Source organism: Notolabrus celidotus, chromosome 13, assembly GCF_009762535.1.
Source record: "Notolabrus celidotus isolate fNotCel1 chromosome 13, fNotCel1.pri, whole genome shotgun sequence".
Lineage (NCBI taxonomy): Eukaryota > Metazoa > Chordata > Actinopteri > Labriformes > Labridae > Notolabrus > Notolabrus celidotus.
This window is the reverse complement of record NC_048284.1, coordinates 10,726,698-10,748,705: the sequence shown is the minus strand read 5'-3', so window position 1 is coordinate 10,748,705 and position 22,008 is coordinate 10,726,698. Positions and strand designations below refer to the sequence as shown.

At 40.0% G+C, this 22,008-nt stretch overlaps 1 long non-coding RNA gene across 1 annotated transcript; it reads right to left on the bottom strand.

Moving 5' to 3' along the window:
- Positions 1 to 8,505: 8,505 nt before the first annotated feature.
- On the bottom strand, positions 8,506 to 21,677 carry LOC117823597. Its single transcript, XR_004633437.1, has 3 exons — positions 21,600 to 21,677; positions 8,927 to 8,996; positions 8,506 to 8,828 (listed from the first exon to the last, which is right to left on the bottom strand). It is a non-coding gene; the product is annotated as an uncharacterized LOC117823597 (long non-coding RNA).
- Positions 21,678 to 22,008: the final 331 nt, after the last annotated feature.

The window sequence follows — 22,008 nt, the reverse complement described above, 5'->3', positions numbered from 1 at the left end:
ATTTGTATGGCGCATTTCATACACAAGGGCAACTCAATGTGCTTTACATTAAAACATTAAAAGCATTGGAAACATTCAGACAAGCATGAAATAGCACAATTAAAAAGACAAATATAATGAAACAGAAAATAAAAGGATAATTAGAAATGTATTAAAATTACAATTTAAAATTTGCATTTAAAGCGATATAAAATAAGCTAAGATGGGAATAAGCAGGACATGACATTTTTGGGACTAGTTAGCTAGCTACTTGTGTGTATAACAGGCCACATACTAGAATGAGAGGGATGCTGAGGACCAACATAAAGTTTGTTTAATAAAGGTTTTGTTTGGTGAAAATAAAACTGCAGAAGACATAACTTCATAAGACTTAATGTTTGTAACAATGTTTGAAACAAATGCTAAAGTTGCTCAGTGTCTGGTGGGAACATGACTAAGCTAACATGTTGTTTTAGCAGCACTTTCTTCTTCACCAGTGTGAAAAAAAAAAATCCACTAATACTGTTTATGTTGGATGATATTTATTGTGGGCCATAAACTACATGACAGTTTGGATTCCTTAATGAACAGGACAACTGTTTCCATGTTTAAAGCCCTATGTCAGACTCTTTAATGGCTTCAAAGACCCTGGAAGAATGTAAAGAAACTCTATTTTGCTGCCAGAGTATCTGCAGGGAGACAAATCTTCTGTTGGCTGACACATTACAAATTTTCCTTAAAAAATCAGAACTCTAAAAAGACCTCTGCTTAAAATGAGGCCTGCTGAGGAAAGATTTTTACCATCAGTAATGATAACACAAACAGATTCCCTGAGTGTTTGGTAATAGACTCAGGAGTAATGTAAGACTTGCTCTTTCGTGTTGATGGTAGTGAGGGAGAAGCTATACATGCATGCTTTAGTGTTGATATAAACTCACAGGGTTGCAGGGTGTCTGTGGGCTTGGCTGCAGATTTTAAGTTTAACCCTCTGATGTCTGCTGTTGCACACCATCGCCTCGGGATCTCTTTCTGTAGTAAATTAATTTACATTTGGAGGATTTTCTAAAGATGCTGGCTTCCTGTGGAGCCCAGCAGATCAAAGTGTCTCATTCTGTGTGTTTGATGATGTTTGATGTTTGCTTTGAGTGTGAATGTTGCTGACTTTCTGCTGTCTTTTTCTCTCCACAGCGGGAGGTGCTCTTTCCTGCCTTTTTACTTTCTGCCCTTCCTCGCCCCCAAAAATTCGGTAAGTTGCGTTTAACTTTTTTTTCCGACTCTGGTTCAGATTCTCTTTGCTGACATGTTCTTAATCAGCTCGTGATATCTACCCAATAAGCATTTGATGGATGCTGTGGGAGCAGGAGGCCGGGTTCAATTGTAGCCCAGAGAAGCACAAAATCTTTGAAATTTGGAATCATAGATCAGAAGGAAAATGGCTCTAGAAACTTCTGAGCTGACTTAGAAGGAATCTGACTTCACAGAATGATGCTGGTTTTCTGATAATCTGTTTGCCTGTTTGTTTTTCTCTTCTTTGTTGGGCCAAATGCTGCTAGCTGCCATCTTTAGGGAAGGAAGGTCATCCCCCCCCTAAAAAACAAACATGGTGGCTGCTGTCATCCATTAAGTGTCATTCTGAGAAGCTGTGGTGATGGTTTCAAAGAGAAGTTTGCTTTGTGAGGATTTTGTGCGGCAATGGGTTTCTTGATAATGCTGGTGTTCCTTACTGTATTAATGAAGCTCCTGCTTGAACCAATCACTATCAGTCAACATATCAATAACCATAATAAGCTTGTCTTGTTTGATGTATGCTGTGGTGTATTCCTTCTTGCTGTTTGCTGTGGCTTATGTTTTAGCCTGCTTGTGTTGCACTTGAAGTTGTGAAGACTTTTGATTCTTGTGTACTTTGTTCAGAAATGGTTTTTGTGTTTTCTTTTTGGCTAAATATTCCATAGGTGTTTACCTTTTAACCCCAAAAACACAATCATAAGGGCCTGTGTCCACTAACTGCATTTTTTTCTGGCTGTGCTTACTTGATATCCAAAACCAAAGCTGTTCAGTGTTTTCAGTGCTCCTGCATCGTAACAAAAACTTCCCTAAAAGACATGGTTCACAGGCGCAGCAAATAATTAATTCACTTAGGTGCTCTCCATCATAACCATAACAAAACTTGTGGTTTCATAACTTTGTGAAGTAGCATGGGATCATGGGATTTGTTGTCTACAGCAGGGGTTCCCAAAGTGTGGGTCGGGGCCCCCTGGTAGGTCGCAGGACACAAATAGGGGGTCGTGAGATATCTTCCAGAATTTTTTATTTCTTTTATTTTTTTTAAGTTATCTAAAAATAATACATTTAACCCATTATAGTAAAAAATATAGACAAAAATAGTAGCTAAACTGGAAATAAAACCTTGAAAATAGAAAATGTAATGAGTTTTCTGCCTTTCTTTTTGCCAGATGACTCCTAAGTTTAGGGTTAGTGAACAGTTAATTATCTAAAGCATCAGTAGCTGAAGGTTAATTAGTGACAGCACAGGAAACACAGCCACATGCTCATATAGGTAGGTACATTTTCTGCAGACCAGCTAAATTAAGCCACATTAAATCACTTTAAGGGACAGTGGGGGTCGTGAGTCTTTGGCACCTTTATTTTGGGGGTCGCAGGCTGAAAAGTTTGGGAACCCCTGCTCTGAACTGTTAAAAAACCACACTGCAGCTTATAATGACCACATAAGTTGAACAGATACCACATCATTCTGACTACAAAAATCAAACAGAACACATTGAGGATCTACATCTTTCTTTTTAGGGTTCTGTTTAAACTCTGTGTAAGCCTGGTATTGACTTCTGTCCTGGGTGATTGGATCATGAGTGGACAGCCTTAAGAACAGGAGCAAACACATCTCAATGCTTCCTGAGGACAGATTGAGATCCAATCACCCGGGCTGGAAATGGAGGTGGTCTGTCTGGGATACATTTGTCCACACTGGTCTGGTAGCATGTACACTCAGATGTCCAGACCACATAAAGGACCACTGACCCCAAAGACTCCAGTCTTCTGTGCAGTCCTTTAATTCAAAGATTGTATTAAACAGCTGCTGTGTTTTTAACGGAGTATGATGGAGTATGTATGATTTCTCTTCTGTGTTCAGGACAGTCCAAAATACATTTCCCAACAGGAACATCATAGTGTCTTATTTTATGTCAGAATTGAGACACCAAGAACACCACACTTCATACAATCAAAGTTTAACATGTCATCAGTGACTCAGCAGACAGTTGGCAGACATCATTCCATAGCCTCAGATGGATCACACCGTGATTTCTGTTTCACCTGATGTTAAAACACCTAGAGGGGGAGAAGGTGACCACATGAAATGCAGCTATACTCCTGATAAAAGGTGGATTTATGTGTTTGAACATTCTTAAAAAGTGTGAGATAATTTAGCTCTGTAACTCAATTAAATATCTTAAGCCATAGCTCCAATTTTAAGACAATATAAAGCTGATATATTACATAGTATTCCTTCAGCTGGAAAAAGTGTTAAAAATTACAAAACAAATGTAGCTTTGTGTTAATGTAGGTGTTGTAGCATAATTTGTGCATAAACAGACACCTAATTAAGTAGATTTTTAAACTTTTGAAGTAGATTTAGTAATGCATGTGTTGACATTGCCCTTTTCCTGGTGAAGGCCCTGCAGAACGAGACTTTGCAGTTTTCCTTTTATACAAATAATATTTCCTATATATTCCTTCTATGATAAGTAAGCTGTTTATCTGGAAACAGGCATAAGATATGCGTCTTTGTTTTCAATAGCTGATATAAGCTACGTCATCAAATGGAATTGGAATGATGTGCAGAGGGACTTGAAACTGACACATCTTGTAACTCTGGGGGAATTCAAGTCAATCATAAAAGACAGAGAAAGAGGCTCCATTGGATCTTGTGATTGCACTGTGTAACCATGTGAAACTGTGACCGTATTCTATTTTTGTTGTTTTGTGTGCTTGTTGTGTGTTATAACCTATTTTGTGCTGCCGTCTTGACCAGGTCACTCTTGAAGAATAGGTTTTAAATCTCAATGAGCCTCTTAACTGGTTAAATAAATAAAGAAAGAAAAAAGTAATTTGAATGATAAATGATAACTGTCACTGTCCAACAGAGGAGGCAAGACAAACAAAGTGTGTTATTGACTGTTCGGCATGATCAACATCTGCAGGAAGAAATTTTCTCTGTTCTCGCTCTTACACTGACTGACAACTGTCATCATTGTTGCTGCTGCCTGTGAAATAAAAAACAATCCCTGTAATATTACGATTCAAAGATTACAGGTCTTATCTAGCAGCTGGGACGTGTGTCTGGGCCTCTACAACTACTCTTTTATTCATACGAATGTGTGTGCGTGCGTGTGTGTGTGGATGTGGCCATTGTTGTTAATCAGACTTTGTTAAATGTCTCGAGGGCTCCCACAAAGCAGACCCTCTTCACCTTTAACCTCTTCCTCGCTCCCTCTCTTTCAAAGATAATAACCCCTGAACATTTCGCTCACTTGAAGAGGCTAATCAGTTTAAATGCTTTGATACAGATTATGATGTGTGAATGTCAGCTCAGTGTGACAATAATTTATCTCTTACTGTTTGTTTCTCCTGCACTTGTATCACATTTGTCACTATAATAGCAGGTCAGGTTAAATCTGGACAAATGAACTTTTAGATTCTCATGATTTATGGTATCCTTTAGCTCTGTTGTTGCTTTAAATAGACATATAGCATAAACCCTCAAATAAAGACAGGTATGTAATTTGCGGCCGTGCTCTTTAATATGAGTGAATAAATAAAGGCCTGCCTCTAATTATAGGTTTGGGCGATGTGTATCAATCAGCCTCAGAATGATCTGAACACAGTCTGATGATGAGAAATGGCTACGTTTACATGAGACTTTTAATTCCTCGTTAATTCAGAATAAAAATTAAATCCTCTTTAAAAAGATTGAAAATGACCTTGTAAACACCTAATTCCTAATGAAAATGAGAAATCCGAATTAAACTTAATTTCGAAGTAAGTGGCTGGTTTATTCTGATTTTGAATCCGAATTGAATAATTCCTCGATCATGTATACGTTCATTCTACTTTAAATTAATTCCGGTCGTTCTGCGCGCGCTCATTCCCTTGTCCTGTTGCGATGACGCACATATTTCGCGCTGGTGGGCACAGATTCCAGGATGGCCGCCCGAAGCAAGCGTTGGATTTGAGCCGAGACTTTTTATTTAATGGGAGCCTTACAAGAAATGGATATCATGAAAAGATTTGATGGACAGAAGCATAAAAATGGGGACTTTTTGTAAAGCTGTAACGTCCAAGTTAATCGAGGGACTTGTCACTTGTGTGGTCTTCCATGTTGTAACCAAAAAATAAAAGAAGCAGGAACTGGAGTCTGTTTTCTTCCGGTAGACGTAACTATGTCACGCCCGCCCCTGTCCAATCAGAACCCTTCCCAACCCCCAGACCTTAAAGCTTGGGTTGGTAGTCTCGGAAAACTAGCATGAATTTGAATGTAGCATGTCCTCAGGACTCCGTCTAACCCCTCCCCTATTGGCTATTGTTAGTACTCACAACTGTCATGCTATTATTATCCAGTTGTACTGGTGACACGATATCAGGAGAAAAGTTATGATACATGTAATACTGTAACAACTCTACTGTTTGTTAAACGTGTTCAGTGTAGATGTTCTTAATTCCTACAGTGTTGACAGTCAGTGAAGGCATCAGGAGAAGTGTAGACTCAGAGTGTTTGAGCAGTAGAGAGGAGAGACAAGAGGAGAAGTTCTTCATTCATTTAAACATTGATTGTTGCTTTGTTGGTTGGCGTGATCACAGCTGACAGTGACCGGTTTTATAAAGATCAACTTGTAAACGAATCGGCTCGTCATCCCTACAGCATCCAGACGGACGCAACAATACATATACATTTTCTGTAGGACTTACTTCATTAATTCTTCTGCTTGTCAGAGCCCCCGTGGTGAGAGCTTTTTAGACTCTGATCCGGACTACAGTCCTGAGCAAAGCCCCTCATCGGGTCAGAGGGGACAGGCCCGAGGTCGAGTGAGAGGGGCAGTAAATAGAGGCAGGGGAAGCAGAGGCAAGAGACGGGGACGAGGAGTACATGCCGGGGAAATGTACGCGCAGGAGGTGGGCAGAACGACAGGACGGGATTTGATTGGTTTAAAATTTTGGGACCCAAAAACCGTGATTGGTTGGTGTTTTCCCAGGTTTACTCCGGCTGTAGATGGCAGCTTTTTGTCGCTCTTTTTAAAGAACACTATGTATTGATTGCCATCGGGACATAAAGATCTTTTTAACCAGTATAACAAAAAGTGTATCTAAATCTGATTACCAACCCCAGACCTTAAGCAGAATTGAATAAAGACGATTTAACGTGTTTTCCATGTAAACCTCAATTCGGAATCACTATTTCCATGTAAATGTGAAGGAGAATACTTTAATTCTGAATAATTAATTCTGAATTAAAGAACATCATGTAACCGTGGCCATTGATAATCTGATGTTTCTTACAGTGTACTTTATGACATTTGTAGAACTGTTGTATCAAACAATATCACACAAGAGGTTGTGACATTATACAGAATATTGGCACACTTGTTATCTTCAGCCACATTCACCACATCACTCCCTTTTGTTGCTTTTTACTCAAATCTAAAAATTAAAGCTGAATTCTGAGAGTTTTTCTTTCTCCAAAAAGTAACCCAGCACCCTGAATTTATACAAACCATAATTTTTCAAACAGATAATTCACATTTGAGTGTGAATCATCGTCTTGAATGAGACGTTTGATTGGTTGACATTTTCAGTGAACTGACGACATCTTATTTTCTCACTTTTTTCCTTGCAGTCTAAGTGTTTGACAGTCATTCTGACAGCATGCAGACGTGTGTTTAACATGCACCGTGAGGCTTGTAGACTTTCGACGTCAGCTCTGTAGACTTTTCTCTGAGCGAGCTTTGACGTCAGTCGTGTTGGTTTAGCCTCATTATCCTCACGTTTCCATCAGACGTGTGTTTACTCCTCTCTCTCTCTCTCCATCTGAACTGTGATATTCAGCTGACCTCAAAGCTAACAATCGCCCAGTCCGTGTCTCCCCCCTTTTCTCCCTCTGCCTCCCCCCTCTCCTCTGTACCTGGGGCAAAGTCTTATGTAAAACACATTTATTTTTAATAGATTTTTTAATGAATTTTTTAGCTGCCTATTAATAATGCCATTAGTGGTGGCAGAGCGGCGTCAGACAGCAGCCCGGCCTGCTAATCCTGCCCCCCAGCTCTGGCAAACCCGGCTAATCCAGGCCTCTGCTTTTCGCTCAAAGAAGGCCTCACACACACAAACACACACACACAAACACACAAACACACACACACACACACACACACACTCACACACACACACTCAGACCTATGCAAACACGTACTGTATGTAAAACACACTGTGACACACATAAAGGAGTGTTGTTTAATCTTCATGGTGTGTGTGCTCAAAGTTGCTCTTATTCACCGTCTCTTTTCGCCTCTATCTTTTTGCACGCCCCCTCTTCTCCTCTTCTTCATCTTCTTCACTCGCTCACCAGCCCTCCTCCTCATCCTCCTTTTTAATCCGTCTGTCGCTCCCTCTCTCATTCATGCCTTCCCTTTTTGCCTCCCACCTTATTCCTCCCTCCCCTTCTATCCTCTCCTCTTCCATCTTGACCTCCCTCCCTCGTTTTTTTTTTCCCTCTCTTCGTCTTCGCCTCCCTCCACTCCTGCCTTTCTTCTTCTCCCCTGGGCGCCCAGCAGGCCTGGCCTTGGTGCTCGACTCCTCACGGAGGCTCCTTACCTGAGGCCCTGACTGTTTGCACACACACACACACACACACACACCCACACATACACACATTTGTGGATGCTGCAGAAAGTCGGAGCAGAGCAGGGAAATAGTGAGCCGCTTAAAGCCTTAATAGAATTTGAGCCGGGCTCAGAGCGCGCTGGAGAAAAGGTGTTAATTACTGCTGGTTTTAATGCTAATTAAATGTTTCAATTAATGGCCTGTTTGTTGCCAAAGTGTGTGTCAGTAATTGACGAACGGCAATAAGGTGTTTGAAGGCATTAAAGACAGAGACAAAGAGAGAAAGAGAGAGAGCGCTACCTCCTACATGTGCCAGAGCCTGGAGCAGTGCAGCATGGGAAATTTCATTCATGAGGTTGGGGGGAAAAAAAGAGCTGGAACAGATTCAACACAGCTGCTTTCCATAAAACTCTTCATGGCCTCCATCAAATGTTAGTGTGTGTGTCTGCGCGGCACTGCTGGACGATCAGTGTATATAATGATCTGGATGTTTGACAGGAGGACGATGTAAACAGGCAGACAGCAGAGAAGTTTGTGTTTTGTTGTCAGGGAGCAACTATCAAATAGAAACAAAATGCCAAACCTCATGAATACATCTGAGAGAGCACTTTTTTTTTTATTGTGGACCAATGAGGAGGGTTTGTTTTTGTTTTATTGACAGACTGTAGACTGTAGAGGAAGATGCTTCGGCAAAACAGCTCCCTGAGAGTGAAGCCAGAACATTTACAGCTGCAGAAGAGATTATACTGAGGTACAGATCTTGAAATTATGAGTTGGGATGGAAGAGAGGGCAATGATGGCACTACCAAAGTTCATCTGCTTCTATTTCCTTTTCGGTTTGAGACACTGCATGCTCAGAAGTGAGTTCATATACGAGTATGTCAATGCTGTGCAGGCATCTCAAGTCAGTAGGATTATTCAGGCGTTCAACCCAGTCTGATGTCAATGAAGTCGCTCTCTTCCTGCAGAAACAGTTAATCCAGTACATGATTCTTCATGGATACAAATTAATGCTTTTAAAATATTTTCAGTCTAGCTTAGCTGTGACACAAAAACCTACCTGATACCTGCTTGAAATGCTGGATGCTCTAGGAGTTAATCTGAGGCATCTGAACTTGTTTGGAGGACACCTATCGGTAGAAACCCAGGTCCCAATTTTAGGTAAAAGTAAAACCATATGGTGTATGTATTAATGGGGCTATTGATGGATTTTGGTTTATGGTTACACATTTACTCCTCTAATAGCCACCTTATGGTTGGTTACTTCATTAATAAAGTGGAAACAGAAACGGAAAAGGATGGAACAATGGTGGGCATTCATAGGACAACAGCACGCACAGGATTGTATCAATGTTTTAAAAAATGTATAGGACATGGATCATTTCCTGCTGCCAAAGATGAACTCTGAAAGGATCTACGACTTTGTGCAAGAATTGGACAGTTCTTTGTGTTACAGCCAAGCGGCAACTTCCGGTCTCAAAATATGAAGCCCATGCGGAAGTGTTATAAACTGTGATTCATCGAGCCTTCGCTTGAGGCTGGCTGCAGAAACACCGGAAACCACATACACACCAATTCAAAAAAGACTATCTTTGCAGCATTAATAAACATGTTTACAGCCTGGTTCGAAAAAACGGCTTGGGTTCAGTAGCTCATTTCTCTATCAGCACACACTGTACGGAGGGTGAATTTTTTTTCTAATGCGCCAGTTCAGAAGATATTAAGATTATGAGTTTTGCCCATTTAAGGACATGACTGACTTCACTGACAGGCGGGAACACTCTTGCTGTTGGCTAGGAGGCTCAAACTCCGCCTCTTTCCTCACACTAAGTTTGGTTGAGTTCAGCATTACCAATATGGCTCCCACCAAAGATTGGCTTCAAGACTGCACTCAGAAACAGATGGGTGACGTCCCGGATACTACGTCCATCATTTATACAGTCTATGGTCACAGCCAAGCCAGATTGGATGCATTTCAAATGCATTAATTTGTATCCATGAAGTAACAGCTGCTGCAGAAACAGTAACCCTTCCAGGATCTCAAAATTACAACTTCCTTTTCTCATAATTTCAATATGAGAAAAGGAAGTATGAGAAAAGATCTCATAATTTTGAGATCCTCAAGGGGTCCAAAAAAATGATTTCAGTAGAATGAAATGAGCCACTGTAAGAACCACATTTCTGCTGTTAAGTGGGCCTGTTGGTGTTAACTTCTCTTGCAAAAGGTAAAATAATTTGGGTTCCCTTTGAGGACTGGGAGCCCTGTGTTGGTATATTTGCTGTCTAAGTAGATTTTCTATCTCATGGGATCTGGTTTGGCAAGTCAAAGTTGAAATTACTGCATCAGTTGTTTAGATAATCTGACTACAGTAACGAGCGTCAGTGTTGACTTCAAAACAACCACTTCAACTTCTGACTGAGACTTCGGATCTCATCACTCCTGTGTACATTATGATAAAGACACAATGAAACTGGAGATGTGTTTTCTTCTCTTTGTGAATGTGCAGCAGGCTCGTGTTCATCTTCATGAGTGTGCATTGAGACTGTGTGTGTGCACGCGTGTGTGTGTGTGCATGCGTGTGTGTGTATGTGCTGCCGTAGGTGATACACTGCAGACACAGACGGTCCATCACGCTGAATTATAACCTCAGTGAGGAGCTGGTGACGCTCTCACAACTGCTTTGTGTTCACTTTACACACTCCTTATATGTGTGTGTGTGTGTGCGTGGATGGTTTTGCTTGTGCATACTTTCCCGTGTGTGTGTGTGTGTGTGTGTGTGTGTGTGTGTGTCTGTGTGTGTGTGTGTGTGTGTGTGTGTGTGTGTGTGTGTGTGTGTGTGTGTGTGTGTCACACTTGCTGCACACTGATATGAATTCCATCTGACTCGGTATGCAAATCAAAAAGACTTTAGGTGGGGTAGTGCTAATCGCCCGGTGGCTCTGTGGGCAGTGAGTGTGTATTGCAAGTGTGTGTGTGTGTGAGAGTGAACAAGTTTTTGCATGTGTGTGTGTCCTAAGGCTTTTAGGATAAGGATGTGAAATTCCAGATCAGCGTTTCAGTGCTGAAGCCCGTGGGCTGCTGTCAATCCTGCTGACACACACACACACACACACACACACACACACACACACACACACACACACACACACACACACACACACACACACACACACACACACACACACACACACACACACACACACTCTGTCATTCACACGCACACACCTCTCTCTGTGAGTTTCAGGCTCAGATTAGCATAATTAAGTCATTTGTTGTGGTTGCTGCTGATAAAATCATTGAATTATTCAATACCAACAATATCACACGATAGATAAATCTGTGTGTGCGCGTTTGTGGGTAAATGTTTGTTTTCATGTGTGTGCAGGTGTCACCATGCACCCCAGCGCCTCCTCTCCATCACCCACAATGCACTGCGCTTCCGGCAATGATCCGGCGGGCCTAATCAATTGCTCCTCCACCCGGCGTCGCAACAATCCATCAACAAACACATACACTCCACACAAACACACCCATTCATTTGTTTCCATGGCAGCAGCAACAGCATCCACCCATAATTCAACGCTTCAAGACTTCAAATTGTTAAATTATTGTCTCATATATAATGTTTACGTTCACATGTGTGCTCACTCTTCTTCTACTGTGTGAAAAAAGAGGAGTGAGCGTAGCTTTGTGTTGCAGCTGTAAATTAGTGTCAGCATCTTCTGCATGTCTAGAAGCAGACAGAGAAGTTGTGGGGAAGATGATGGAGGAGGAGGAGGAAGAGGAAGAGGAGGAGGAGGAGGAGGGTGGTTAAAAGTACTTTGAAGTACAGCAGTTGTTTGCCAAGGACAATAGGCAGAGTCTGATGTTAGCAGAGAAGTGTTCTAATTGTGTGGGTGCAGGGTGTTACAGTGAAAATGAAACAATGTTCATGGAGGAAAATTGCAGCTGTGGAGGTGTTGGCTTTGTTTACACGTCATTTGGGAACACGGAGTGAGATGTTACTGTACAGAGCTGTTAGTTTAGATCCAAAATTGTTGTTCTAAAACCAGAGAAGTCATCTCTATCCGTTTTATTCTGAAGATTGTGGAGGTATAACTGCTGCTGTATTAGTTTTTATTCAGTTTTCTCACTTTGAATCAATCTTTTTCTTTTTATATGGCACCGAACCAAAAAGGAATCTCTGCACGTTTGGCAAAAAGAGCAGGTCTACACTGTACTCTGTATTATTTACACAAAACAACATTTGCTAATTATGAACAGGCCTTTGGCAACATTTGGCTTCAGTTGAAAGAAAAACTCCCTTTCAACAGGCAGACACCAGTGTTCATTTTGGCGGCTATTTTAGATTTAGTCTTATTCTTAGTTTTAAGACTAAAATGCTTGTTAGTTTTAGTCACATTTTAGTATTTTCAGCCCATTATAGTTTTAGTTTAGTCTTAGTCGACGACAACTCAAAACGTTTTAGTCTTTGATTTTTGCCGAAATATCTTCACTCTTTAAATAATTCATGTAGTTGATTAGATATTTGTAACAGGGTTAAACACAGGCGGCAACCAGCGGTCTCAAACTATGATACCCATTTGGAAGTGTTATAAACTGCAATTCGTCCTTGAATGTACCTGCAGAAACAGGGGCACTGGACAGACAGGCAGTATCTTGAAAGATTAGACGCAGTGTAGGCATTGATAACAAAAATAGTCAATGCAGGAAATTATGATGCTACTCAATGGACCAATCACAGAGCTTGCAGTCTGTGTTGCATCCAGATATTGTTACATTTTTAAAGAAGTGCACATCAGACTACATATGTTGGTTTCTGCGTATAAGCACAGGCCTTCACAAATATATTGCATAGTTTTGACCCAGGCGTATAAACCAGGCTCTATAGGTGAACAGCCATCTGCAGTGACCGGACAGAATGAGGAATTGGAGAAAGACGGGAAGAGAGGGATGAATAGACAACTATCAGCAACAACAACAGATAATACAGACTAATGGCTAAAATTTGAAGCGGACTCCAGGTTCGCCAATCTGATTACTTTGACTTTAAAAGCATATACCGGTTCCTTTCAGAAATGTATGTTTCTGGAGTAAAGCAGCCCCCTATAGTGTTTGTGTACATGCTGAGGAGCTGCTGTATCATGATGAGTTGCCTTTCCCCAGAAATTAGGGTTACTACTGGCTTTTGCTCTGGATCAGCATTTAAATAACGTTTTATCAGATTTGATGGATTAGTCACAGACTTTCCCAAAAATTGTTTTACTTTTCTTTCACAAATGTGGGAATGAAATTGCATTAAAATGTACAAAACAGTGAAATTTTATCTTGCCCAGCTCAGCAGCCCTAAAAATACGATCCTAGAATCGCCCCTGTGTCAAACCAATCAAAACCATGTATTTCAGGGCACTGGCCTGCGTACAGAGTCTTTAGTCCTCAAAGCTGACGGCCTGGGTCTGATCCAGAGCTGCAGGCTTGTACTGTCTGTCATCCCCAACTTCCTCTTTTCCCAGTTTGCTGCTATACCTCCACCCATCTCTGACCAACAGAATAAAAGCAGTATTTTAAACTAAAAACCAAAAAAATCAAACATTTGTGTATTGGTTTGTATGTACATTTAAAGACACAGAAGTTTGAGTGGGTCTATTTAACACTACTTCTAAAATAAATTTTCACCCTTTTCATGAATCATATGTGTTAAATACTTGAATCTGATTTGTCAACACTACATAACAATTTTTTATCTTCTTCAATACCAAAGGCGTTTGGCATAATTCACCTCTGCCTGTTGACACTGTGGCAAAAACACAAGTTATAGGGAGACAAAACCCCTCAGCTCTGTTTTAGGTCATGTAAGGAGTCTGATTCTCATAACCATCCACTCACTGTACATGAAACATTATCCCTTATGTAACAGTAAAATTGATAGCAACATTAAAGTTAAGCTACAACACATGAAAACTGATTAACAACCCTAAAAATTAAACTTACATTTGAGGAAAAACAAAGTTCATGCAGCTGCCAGAATGTGCTTGATCTTGTCTTGCCGACATAAATATCACTGTTTTGTTTCATCATTATATTTTCTCTCCAAAAAATTCTACCCACAAAATCCTGGACTTCATATCTTTTCCTCTGGTGTTGGTGTTTCTCCTTGAAGCTGAGCTGGATTGAGCTCTCTGGCAGAGAGGTAAATAAGGAGGGTGATTAAGGGGAATGAAGCGCAAGCCCTCGTTATGTTTGCGTCGTCTTTCTTTCTAATCAACATTAGTTCAGACTCATTATTCCTCTGAAGCAATTGGAGCCTCCACACACTCATAACCTCGTCCATTACTCTCTGCTGCTAAGCAGGAGGGAAGAGACCAGCGGAGAGGGAGGGGAGAATGGGTAGTGAGGAGGGTAGAGAGGGAAGGAGGGGAGTACAGTGCTTGGTGAAACATGAGCGATATGTATCATGTTTTATTTTACATTTAATTTTTCTCTGAGAAACTGATGGAGCAATGGATTATAAAGGTTAACTTTGTCACAACATGTGTTTAGAAGCAAGTCATATTAAGCACACTGTCAGAAGGTTAAAGCTCCTGTGAGGAGTTTTTTTTACTGGTTATCAATCAGACTGAAATCAACAGTGGTGCCTCTTTATGACCCACTAAATCAAATTACATCATGAGCCAAAAGATTAACAATCTTCTATACAACAATTTTACACGTGTTCCTGCTGTGAGGGGGTAGGTGTCAGACAAGGCAACTTATGGGGAAGGAAATCCCTCCTTTTTTAAAAAAAAAAAATTTCCACAGTAAATATTTACAGTGAGTAAAACATTTGTCTGTCAAAAGAAAACAGCATAGGCCAAGAAGTTGGTTGGGATGAGGTGGAAACACCCGGTAGGCTGACAGTCAAGAGCTGGATCCTCACTTTCCTAGATATAGTTTACTTCGAGCTTTCCACTGCTCGGATGATCACGGTTAAAGAGTGTAATATTCAAATGTGGGCTTCTTTTGCGGAAAAACTGAAAGAACAGATCTCTCAGATTTTTTCATTTTGTTATTTTATTTAATTTATATATGTATTTATTTTATTTTGCATGTGTACATTTATGTTTGAATATCGAAACTTAAATTTGTGTGCAGCTGCTAAGCCATTGTAATGTGATTACAATTTACACTATTTGTCATTTTTTCTAAAAAATGAAAAGATTTGATCCAAAAAAAGAAAGCTGCATAGGTTGTTGTTAGAAAACACAACTTACACATGTGCTGGAGAAGACTAGAAGATAAGAGGTATCCCTTTGTCCACAGGGGGCGCCACAATCAACTCAAGACAATTCCTCAAAGAAGCTGTGAGTCCCAAAAGCTTTAGAAAATGTTGTTCAAATATGAAGAGTTCATTTGCAAAAACAGTTAACTCACTTTTGAAAAACTAAAAAAATGTTTCAAAATACATATTTTTTCTATTACTAGCTTTTGGTACTATCAATCAACTGAGGTTGGGTGGCTTTGACTAAGTCAAAATGACTTTACTAATCAGAGGTATCTTGAAAATGTGACTGGATAAGAAATCTATCTAAAAATAAATGTTTTTTGAAAATGTATTAAAACGGAGTTATCTATTTTTGCAAATGAACTCTTCATATGTAAAAACAATGAGACTGTGAGAACAACTAAGGAAGGTTGATGGTGTTCATTTAAAGCTAACAACTTCAATGTTAAATGGAGCAGCTGGTGGGGACCAACACAGAGCCAAAAGACTTAAAAGTGTTAAATTCACCACAAAATATCCAGATGAAAATATAATATGGCATTACGTCAGTTGATTTGGTTAAAAAAAAGCAACCATATTATGCAGAAAAGATTATTTTCCCACTTGTTCCTGAATAGGATCCTGCTCTGTCCTGCTGCTGGCCTCTGTTTGTCAATTAAATTAAGTCTTTTAAGTCTTGTTATTATTGTATTGATGTATGTACTTCTTTAGTGTATCTTCTTTTGTCTTCCCTCTCCTACTCTGCTTTGAGGACTGAGTTTACTATTCATACCAACAGCCATGATCCATAGTATGACCAAGCTGACCACCTTGTTCTAATGTTGTTTGTTGATGTAAACCATTGAACACTGTCACTCTTAAGTATTGTGAACCTCTTTGTGTAATAAAATTTAATAAACAAAACTATTTAAAAGAAAAGAAAAACCAACCATACAAAAACAGAGGGTCTAAACATTTTTTTGTTAACTTAGAATGAGCTATTAATATCTACATAAGGAGCAGGTACCCTTCTGTGAAGGCCCACTGTGTGGCACTTCTGTGTTTCCTCAGTGAATTGTATTTAGCATGTGGCCGTCTAATGTGCACCTTGGAAGATGAAGAAGAAGAGAGTGGTGGTTGTTTTGTGCAAAATAATTTGTATTGAAACAAGTTTTTTGGGGTAAAAACTTGATAAATGGAGGATCATATTTATCATGTATCACAGCATGAGCTTCTTGTCCTCGAAGGCCACCGTGGCTTGTGGAGCTTCACCAACAGGAAGGGCAGTATGGGGTTTTGGTTCCATCTCCATAGTTAGTCTAACACCATGTTGGCACTGGAGACAGTTTCAGCCAAACCCATCATAATTCCACATTAAAGGGAAAAAATCCCAGGGTTGTTTGTGTTTCTGTTGACCAATCACAAACCTCCATGGGGCACCGATCAAGAACACAGTGAGGGTGCTCTGGTAAAATAGTGCTCTAGCAGCAACTTCTGGTGTTGAAAAATGAAGCCAATGTGGAAGTTCAACAAACTGCAGTTCTTAGAGTGAAAACTTGAGGCTGGCTCCAAAGCTTTTACCTCATCTGTTCGATTATGTTGGGTGGGTGCTTTGTAGCAGTTTGGAAGGTGGAGGAGCTATGGCTTCAACTATACCTCTGTTGCAGCCTCTAGCTTAGCCAGAAGACAGTTAAGTCAGCATTTCCAATATGGCAACCACTATCTTTGGGCTTCATAATGACTCTTCAGAAACCAATGGGTGATGCCACTGAGAAAGGTCTTTTAGTGGATAAAGTCTATTCAAGTGTTTGATGGCTCTTGTATTTGTGGATAATTTGCACATGGGGGCGATGAGACCTCACAACAAAATCACCAAATCATCTTGAAATAAAAATGTTCCACACATATAATGTACATTTTCTTTAAAGAGAGCTGAATAGGGCTTTCTTGTTGCATGATCAGCGTTTGTCAAATCTCGACATTTCAGTGTCAAGATGGCTTAAATGCAGTGCCAGGGATTTTGAAAATGTAACACCAAGATAACGAAAGAGAAGAAGAATTCTGTGTGAAAAAATGGGATAAACATTGGGCTTATTTTGTGAAGTTTACAACCTGAACTTTAGAGGCTCGTCACAAAATTTCCTGAGGTTGCATATTTTTTCTGGTCATGGAAAAAGAGACAGATATCGCCTTATAGGAGTTGAGACTAACAGCAATGTCAACACACACAATTTGTTGAGCTACCCAACTTAAGGAGTCCTTTTTGCAGCTCTGCAGGGTAAGTTTCTTCTACTTCAGCTCCTGACTGGGTTAGACTTTACAGGGAAATGCAGATCCAAGCAGAGGTCAGTTACAGCTTTCTCTTGCACCAGCAGTCCCCTTTATTGCACAAAGTTCTGACCAAAGTTGTCCTCATAAACACAAAGACTTTGAATTAGAAAAAAACAGCAATGAACACATCAAGACTTTTCTGTCAGTCTGCAGAGGTGAAGTCTGAAGTTAACGTTCACCTGAAGCTGTGTTTGATCCTTTTCAGAGGAAGAAAGAGTTGAATGACAGAGGGACAGTAGCAGGACGAATAAGGTTAAGAAGAAAAAGGAAAATATAGGGACACAGAGCAGCAAGGAGAAAAGAGCTGCATGATGACAAAAGTTGAGAATTAGACATCCTCCTGTGTGTGAAATCTGGAGGTTAAGAAATGTCTTTTAGTGGAATTTTGGGAAAGACAGATGCTGTATAAGAAGTTGTGCAACATAAAGTGGAGTTCAATCCAACTGTTAATTTATCTGCAGTATCTTTCCATTAATCGATCAGATTCTCATCTCTAAAGCCGTGTTTCAACATCTCTGAAACTGAAATCTGAAGATCAAATCACTGTGAAAATCACATGGAATCAGACATCCAATCAGAGAGTGTCTAATGGTTGGCAGTGGAATTGCAGTCTCACACACACACACACTGTGTGAAAAAATAAAACACTGTTGTGAGCTGCCACTTTAAGGAAACAGTAACAGTAAAGTAAAAAAAAAAACTTTAGCAGCAAAAACTAATAATTGCAAAGCAGCCAATTAAATTGTACGGGAGAGATGAAACCGCTCATATTTCCCCTGGTAATTTCATGCTCTAAACTCGCTTCCGTGCGCACATAAAAAGAGGAGAGAAAATATCATTTCAGAAGCTGACAGAACTCATTGTTCGTGGAATTTTAAATTCAAAAAAGTTAATAAAGGCGAGTGCGAGATGAAGGGAATTTGCATTTCTCAGATTAACAGCATGTAGAGCAGCGGCGGCGCGCGCAGCCTCGGGTCATCATTTAAGAAACCTTTGCATATTTTATTTAAGAGTGGCCCGGTTTGGAGCGTAATAAGACAGACAGATAATGATTAGAAGGTCGGGCCTGCAGGGCACAGCCGGGCTGGGCGCTGTAACGCTCTAATACCCAACACACACACACACACACACGCTCGTACACACAAAGCTCAGCACAGCCTGTGCCGGCTCCTCTAATTGGCTGCTGATGGTTTATGAAATGTTTTCCAAAGGTTTTATTATTATTGTTGTTGTTGTTGTTGCTTTTATTGCTTTCATTATTTTAATAGAGGGTTCTGCTGGTGAGCATTGGTTTGGCTCACAGCCACCTGGTTCTGCTAACATGTTGCCATTTTAATCAACTTGAAGAAACCCAAACAGGTCCGGAAATGTTGAGCCAAAGCAACATGCTAGCTACAAAGCCAGAGTGTAGGTACGAGGCGTGTCTGTGTGATTATACAAAGTGTTATTAACGTATTTCACACAACATAAAAAAAGGACAAATGACTCAAACTGTAATCAAAAGTTTCATTAAGTCTCCATTAAAGGAGTGATTGAAAAAGAGCTGCTTACACTTTGAATATGATGCAGTCATACTTTTTTTGCTTTATTATCTTAATTATTGTAATTTGTTTGCCTTGTCATTATTGTGTGTATGTGTACAATAAGTAGAAAATGTTGATGACAAACCATATCTTAGAGGTTCTGTACCAAGAACTTAATGAGCCTTGTGTGACAAAACGAATACACGGCTGCATTTTCCAGAGGGTGGACTGGATTATGAAACATGAACCCCTCAGTCTTCTTTAGTCCTGTCTTCATATAAAAATAAAAATGGTGAATACACTGTTTGTACAGATAACCTGTATACTTGTGTTTTGGCAGGACAGTCAGGCCTAATAAAAATGTAATTAGGTAGTTAGTTCATTTTAAGACCTAAAACTTGTGAACTTTTTAACCCTTTTTATGAGACAAATATCCAATGTTTTGAAAAGATATGCATCTACAGTAAAAATGAAAAACTTTCTCTCAAAATTTAGAATTTGGAAAATTACGAATTCCAACACAACATCAGAGGATTGATTTTAAATTTCACTGTTAAGGTACAAGGCTCTCAGTGGCTTGGCTGATTTTCTCCATGTTTACACTCCAGCTTTAGCACTGAGGTCAACCAACCAGCTGCTCCTCGATGTGTCTAAGAATCGCCTAAAAACCCGGGCAATTGAGCCATTGCAATAGCTGCCCCAAATCTCTGGAACAGCTTGCCAATTCAGATGCGATCGGCTCTCACTATTGAATGTTTAATATCATTGTTGGAGACCCATCTCTTCTCTTTGGCCTTCTCCTCCAGATGAGAACATTACAATACATCCAAAACTCAGCTGAACGCCTCCTCACTCACTCCCGCTCCAGAGATCACCCCAGTCCTCTAGAACCTCCATTGGGTTCCCATCACCTCTCGAATACAGTACAAGATCCTCCCCATCACCTACAAAGCCTTCCATAATCTAGCTCCCTCCTACCTCACCGGCCTTCTGCAGCCATACAATCCCACCCGCAACCAACCTTCGTTCCACCAGTGCCAACCTCCTCACCCCTCTCACCAAACCCAAACCCAGCACCGAACCTGGGGGGACAGGGCTTTCTCTGTCGCTGCCCCCACCCTCTGGAACTCTCTCCCCCAACACCTCAGACTCTCTCCCTCACTCACCAAATTCAAATCCGGACTCAAAACCCACCTATTTACAAAGGCCTTTAACCTATAATTGATTTAGTTTAGTTAAGTTTAGTTTAGTTTTGTTGCTTTGCTTGTTTGCATTGTTTTCCTTTGCTTTTCTCTTTGAATAATTGATTTTCTTGTAAAGTGTCTTAGAGAAACTTTTAAAGCGCTTTTATAATTAAAATGTATTATTATTATTACTATTATTCATTTCCCAACAGATTTTACTTAATTTTACTTTTTCAAATAAATATGTCACGTTGTTTATGGTTGTCTTTGTTTACATTTTACCTTGTAAAGCACTTTGGCAAACACTGGTTGTTTTAAATGTGCTATATAAATAAAGTTGACTTGACTTGACACAAAACTTTATCTAAATGACTTAAGTAAACGTTCAATCAAAACTGAAACTTTTGATATCATATACAGGAGTTAACAGTTTACCAGGTGGGGTACACTTACAGTAGTACGCTTCTTCACTGTGACATCTGGCCTATCAGATCCTGTTGTGGGCTGGATATTAGGTGAGACCGAGTTTTAAGTGAAAACAGACCCAGAGGGAAGACAACAGACACACTGGTACTAGAGAGAATAAAGTGCTGATACAGATAATCAGCTGAATGCCAAATTAGCCGATCAAGTAGAAATGAAATATTTAGGGATATCTAGTGGTCAGATTCCAAATTGAAATGCTCCCTTGCTTACCCTTCGTGTTGCTCAAGTGACGGTAGCCTTCAAGGACATGAAGCCGCTGTGATGCATGAAAAGAATGATCCTCCATGTACAACAATCACTCTCTTCTTCTTTGACTTCCAACCGGCGCATTTCAGACTCACCAATATGCTAAATACAAAACACTGTATCTTTAAACCTCTAGTCATGTTGACATAATCAGTTAGAATGTAATGTTAATAAATGAAATGTCAGGGCGCCAGTTTAGCTCAGTTGGTTGAGCAGGCACCCCATGTACAGAGGCGGCAGTCATTCTTTGGCCACATAATGTGAATTCCCTGGATCACTGACAGGATTTGGTGAACATCATCCTTCACTTTTCAATGAACCAAAGGTCCATTTAATGAGGTCAGTCAGACCACTGTAATATTTCAAACAAAATGTCCTTTTCGTTCAAAGTAACAAAAATATGAACAACAGTTGTGCTCATAAGTTTTACATACCCTGGCAGAATTTGTGATTTTTTGGGGGCCATTTTTCAGAGAATATGAATGATAAGAGAAACTGTTTTTTTCACTCATGGTTAGAGGTTGGGTGAAGCAAATTATTATCAAACAACTGTGTTTACTCTTTTTATATCATAATTACAACAGAAACTACTCAATAAATTATTTCAGGGTATGTTTACTTATGAGCAAAACAGTGAGTGTTGTGTGTTTTTGTGTCATAGATGTGTCAAGAGTCCTGCTTGCAGCTTGATCATTTCAGTGCATTTATTTTGTAGTTCTTACCTCTGAATTTTGAGAAATGTCTCTTCAAAATTCCTATGCTTCGTCTTATAATGCCGTTTCAAAATGGAAATCTTCATCACAGCTATAGTCTCCTGGCATATTAAGCACATCGATCTTGAGGTGGTTGGAGGGTGAGTGAATGCAAAAGTTTCACTCCATTCTTCTTTCAATTGCTGATTTTCACCGTCCACTTTTATTTGAGCAGCAAACTTGGAATACACCGTTTTCATGCATTCTAGGGTCCTACAGCTGGCAAAGTGCCAATATGCGAACTACTTCATAAACGAAAGTGAAAGTAAAAAATTGCACTCGCAGCAGGGGACTTGAAGGGACCCAGTAACAGCCTGTCTGTGTATCGTTGACATGGAGACAAGTCCTGGTAAACACAAGGTGACCCGACATAAACACA